Raw genomic sequence first — 6002 nt, 5'->3', positions numbered from 1 at the left:
GTACAAAGGGGGACGTCACTGCCTCGGCGGTGCCTTTTCGGGTGGTAACGCATGTTCGCAACATTACAGAGAGGATTAGGCGGGACCCACGAAGCCTTCGTTGAAATGCTGCATTGTTGAGTTGTGCTCGCTGTGTGCGAGAGCACCCTTTACGTTCGAAAAGGCGATGCTGGGTCTGCTTTTCCCGAAAAAAATCACACCATCTCCCGCTAAAGGGGACCATGAGGCAATGCGAAGCAGCGTTTCCGAATGTCGAGCCCGCGTTTCAGAGGGGGAGTGGAGAGGGGAGGGGTAAAGGGGGAGTGGAGAGGGGAGAGGGGGAGGGTAAAGGGGAAGCGAAGAGGGAGAGGGTTTGCTCATGCGCAGTAAGGGTGGTAACGCCGCACACCACCACCACCGGTTTGAACTCCGCCATGCGAGAAATTTTTTTCGGGGAGGCAGGAGGGGGGGGGGTTCAACCATACTTTATGTATGTTCGGGGGTGCATTTGTATGTGTGCGTGTATATATACGCAAGCAAAATTGAAAATTTTCGGGGGGGGGGGGGGTGTTGCATCACCCCACTCCCCCACCCCCACCCCCTGGTTACGCCCTTGTTAGAGTGGCCTTGTGTCAGGGCTATAAAACGATGAAATGACCGTGTGCCGCGTGGGCTGGGAACGAAGACATTACACCGTTTCCATGAGAAAATCGCAGGTGCAGGATGCATCCATCTATTTAGATGCCAAATTTTCCAAAAGACGGGTGAATTCATGATTGTAAAAGGTTTGCTCCGATTAAACAAAACAATTAACAAAATGACGTAGACGTTTCGCCACCTATACGCACCCATGCACACCCCTGCACAGGACATATATCGTCTAGCTAAACGATGCGACGACGTTGGCTCGTGAACGAAGGTGGGGCAAAACAAAACCGCGGCTCCCTACCGGACATTTACAAGGACTTATGTGTGACACTAGTCGATCTCCGCTCATTTGTTGCCAGTGTACTGAGAATGCCACCTGCAGAGGTGACGAAACTAGACACCGCGAAAAAACTGCTCCGCAATCCCATCCGACGCAAGAAGACTCTGCAGCACACTGCGGCACTGCTCGACTCCTTGCTCTCTGGACTTACCAACGTCGTCTGGTCATATATATATATATATATATATTGCCACGTCCGTTTCTTGTATTATTTTGATGTATTCGGGTGTGACCCGCAAGGACGGTTAGCAACGCTCGACTAAGACCGCGCCGCAGTGCTTGAGAAGCTTCGCGATTGTAGTAGATCATTTTGTTAAGATTGCGCGCAGGGCACGAATAGTCAAGATTATTCCAGAGCTTGTGCGACCACCAGTGATAAGGCTGGAAAGTTCGATGTGTGTTGTATAAAAGACGGCGCGTCCCAGCGAGGATCAGTTTTATCGACGGCCGACGCCCTGTTCGCCGCTATCAGTGTACAGTGTGTATTGCTGCAGTTTGACTTTCAGCAGCCAACCCAAGTATTTAGCGTTAGTGCTGAGTGTTCCCCGGTGCTCATGCGCACAGCGTTAGCCTAGCTGGAGCACGTATACACGTACGCACGCTATTAGTTCGTCTCCAGTAATCAGAAGCTGAAAAAAAAAAACTAAACATCACCCCAGTCAACAAAATAAGGACAGTGCACGGTGGAAGTACTGTGCCAGGAGCAGTAAGTTAGTGAAGTAGTCATGCAACTCCGATTGTTGTGCAGAAAAATTCATAAAGAATACTCTGGGTCCCTTCTTTCCGCCAGTTTCACCGCTGCGTAGCCAGGGGGTGCACACCGGGCCCCCCTCCCCGAAATTTATTTCTGCCATGGGATATAGAGAGCATAATATGACACCCGTCCACACTTACCTGCCCGGACCCCACGCCGGATCAATGGTGTCCCCCCCCCCCCGAAACAACCTTTCTGCCTACGCCACAGGTCTACAGGGCTTTTCCGTAACAGTTGACGTATATAGAAATGAATCCGCATACGTACAACGGGAAAACGCTGCCATCGAGCCGGGGACGTCCTGGTCACGCTCCTTGGCTTTGGTAGATTCCGTCATATCTCCGGTGACCGCCAGTACTCGAAAGACGTAATTTTATGTACAGGCTACATATGAACGCTGTACTTCCTGCTACCGTTGAAGCGTAGTGTGCCCGTGTGCGAGCATATGCGTTCGACAGCACTGATCCATTGATTGATTGATAACGTGACTGCGAGGCATCTAGCCAATGGTGACACAGGACTTGCTTTAATTGGTCGATGGTGTGCCACCACGAGACAGCTGCCGTGTCTCCCTTAGGCGGCCCTGTCTAAAGGATGGCGTCCCTCGCCTTAGTATAGATAATTCAAATCGCGCCGTTTTTGGACACGCTACATGACGATCGTTCAAACGCCGAGTCTTCGGACTGTGAAAAAAACCGCACATCATCTCTAACGCTTTACGCCTTCTTTCCGTTTGTCTAAACGCGGAAGTTTGTCGTTAGCCAATCCAAGCCACTTCCACAAAGATTAAGCTCAGTAGGACGATCGATAATGATGCATTATAGAAGTGAAGTGGAGAAGTGCGACCCATAAGATCGCGCCATGGGACAACGGCTACACCTTACAGAGTTATCCTTCCTATCACTCGATCAAGACCATCAATTCACCGAGCTAGTTAGAAACATGGGACCAAACTGTTCGTGTTGATCATTGATTCAATACAGACGGACAATGAGAGTCCATGGTGAATGTAATTTAGCTGCGTCAAGAATCTTGAAATGGTCGCACGTGAAATAACAGTTGCATATAACAGGGTGTCCCAGCTATCCCTAGACATAGTTTTAAAATATGCCGACGCACTCTACGACGTCGCGACCAAGTGCATGTTGCTCAATATTGCACGGAGTAAGTCACACAATTTTTTTGTGTTCTGCTTAATTAGGCAATATTATTAACTTTTGAAGCAACAAGGCTGGACGAAAAATTCCAATGAGAAAGCTGTAGATCAGTTTGTAAAACGTCTGATCAGATAGTTTTTAAGTTCCTACCTCTAAAGAATTGTTAATGCGCTTACTAAAGATGCCCGCGAAATACAAAAATATGCCACGTGACATGCCCGCTTGCACGCCGTGTATTCAGTGCTCCCTAATGTTCAGCGTACAAACGATAAGGTTCCCTCGCGGCGGTTCATGACAGCGATAAGCAGATGCAGCGGTTATCGCTTGTGCGACCGCAAACAACAGGTGCGACATCACACAGTCACCACCATCGTCGCAGCCCTGTCGCTTTTTAAGCGGCAGTACTCCCGGCCAATTGCTATGAAACGCGGAACGATAGGGAGCACTGCAATCAATGCTCGCATAGGTGCGCGCGCAGCCATGTCACGAGTTTTTTTGTTTTTTTTGTTTTTTTTTTTTGTATTTCGCGGGCATCTGTGGTAAGCGGAAAAACAACACCACCTAACAGGTATGAACTGAGAAACTGTCTAATCGGATGTTTTGCCAACTGATCTACAACTTTCTCATTGGAATTTTTAGGCCATCTTCGTTGCTTCAAAAGTTAATTGAATGATCTTGCCCAATTAAGCAGCTAAGCAGCACACAAAAAATAGTCTGACCTACTCCATGCAATAGTCAGCAACATGCTGACTATTGCATCGCGTCGTCATGGAGTGCGTCGGCATACTTTTATACTCTGGCTAGCGTTAGCTTGGGCACCCTATATATAACCTGTCTGCTCCCACTAGAGAGCATATACAGTAAAATTTACATAGCCCTGATTGCAACGATACCTATAGATTCGTCTCCAGATTGCGGTCCTAGTCGATTTCGGCGGAGAAAACACCACGAATGTCAAGCTTACCACTGCACAATTCCTCATAAGAAATAGCTACAGTAATTCTGTGCACACGTCTTTTCCGATTGCAGATTGTTGGTAAGGATTCCCAAGTGATGTATATGCGGCTGTTTCCTTTCTTTAAGACACACTCGAAAAGACTGAGCTAATTTACCGGTTTTATCAAGATATATTCCAAGAAATCATCCAACAAAATATAAGATAGTAATAAAGTTTGCAGGCACATTTCAATTTAGGCACACAGGCCTCAAGCATTTTCGCCTCCATCGAAACACTGCATTGCAACTGCAAGACATTTTGCAACAAGTATGCAAGAAAGTCTTTATTACATCTTTGTAAAGCCCTGCACACATATCTGTGCACAGCAACAAATCAGCGTCCTCTGACAATGTACATTTGCTTAATGTCTCTGAAAAAGATTACCATGTCACTAAAAAGAAAGTTGCACACAATAAAGGCTCACTAATGATTCTTATTGAGCATTAGTGCACAACAGATGCACCAGCATTTTTCTCAATTCCTTACACAACATCTATAGTGGTCATACCAGCACCATCCAGCGAAATAAAAGCAATACCAACCATGCAGATAGTCCCACGCACACACACGTTGTGTTCAACTGGTACTACTTAAAACATCAAGAGCCCGAGATTATGGCTTGCCACTACATATTTAAGAGCAAGCCTTAACCCAAGGTTAGCCTTAACTTCCCATTCAAATAGTTTAATAATTCGTTGCATTTAAGAAAATCAACTTCACAAATGAAGCAATGATAATTTCAATGCAGTCTTAGAACTAACCAGAATCACTAAGTATCTTTGAATAAAACGAATAGCTGAATAAAGTTCTAATGTGCATAAATATTTTTAGCAGAGACTTTGTCTGGGCAAGTTGGTGCGACATTTGCAACATATAACAGCACGAAGGACGGGACTAAAGACACAAAAACCACAGGACGAGTCCTGTGGTTTTTGTGTCTTTAGTCCCGTCCTTCGTGCCGTTATATGTTGCATAAATATTTGTGAAATAATATCACAATTCTGTAAACACGCATTCTGTACATGCAGGTCACTAACAGCTTACGTGCAAATTTTACATCGCTTACAATAATTCTGAATATGTTCTGTTCAGAAATTTATGTTACGTAATGATCGAATGTATAATGTACTGTTCGTGCCCAGCAAGGGCTGACTTCTGGCCTTGTTGGTACAACATATCTTCAGTGTTTAGCGCAGATTTATCAAGAGGGGACAACACAAAAGGGACACACACAGGCGCTAACTTTCAACAAATGATTTATTTGAAGGCGAATCACACATTCGTGTCTAAGACTGATCTATTAACCAGACCTGTTTCCGAAACCTTGATATCTTTTTTTGCTCACATGCAGAATTATATACTAGACGATTCATTTTTCTTCTTGACTTTGAGCAACCTTCATCAAATACTTTGACACAGGTCAGAAATACACATCACAGACCACAAGTAAGTTTCAATTTACCTTTAATGTAATAGAATTAATCAGTATCATCTCGTGGGATGTGCAGCACAGCAATCTCTCTCACCCCCTTCCCTCCCATGCTTTTTAATTATGAAAAGCTGAGCTAATGTTTCCCTTTAGGCTTTAGTGTTCCAGCAGCCAGTGTCGACTGATTGGCTGCAGCTTGTGACCAGTATAGATTGTTCAAAAAAGCGTGCAGCAGGGAAAAAAAATGGCCACAACCACACTTTGCCATTATCACCTTCCAAATGACATTGCTACTGGCCGAGCACTAAAGCAGGCTTCTGAAACATCAAGGCAACACTATCGGTACATAGCATAAATAACAGAAGGCAATATTCAACTACATACGTTGGCTAGAAAGCTTTGGTAGTTGGTGTAAGCTCTGTTAGGTGTAAGAGCTTACAGGTACCCAATTGAAGCCCATAGTTAACTTCCCTTTCACCACCAGAATTGTGCTACTGTTCTCAAGACCTTCAAACTCTCTCGTATATGACAATTACGTGCAGTAGAAAGGTACAGTTTAGACTATTGAATTTCATATGGTAACTTTTGCCAAAGGTCATGGCCATTCAGCCCAAACTACAGACAGCCAACTCTCTCCTAAAGATGCACTTCAATTCCATTTTGGTCGTATGTCAGTGGATCACAGCTTTCAACACACT

This window comes from Rhipicephalus sanguineus, chromosome 8, assembly GCF_013339695.2.
Source record: "Rhipicephalus sanguineus isolate Rsan-2018 chromosome 8, BIME_Rsan_1.4, whole genome shotgun sequence".
Taxonomy (NCBI): Eukaryota; Metazoa; Arthropoda; class Arachnida; order Ixodida; family Ixodidae; genus Rhipicephalus; species Rhipicephalus sanguineus.
The sequence above is the reverse complement of the archived record's forward strand: the minus strand, read 5'-3'. Positions refer to the sequence as shown.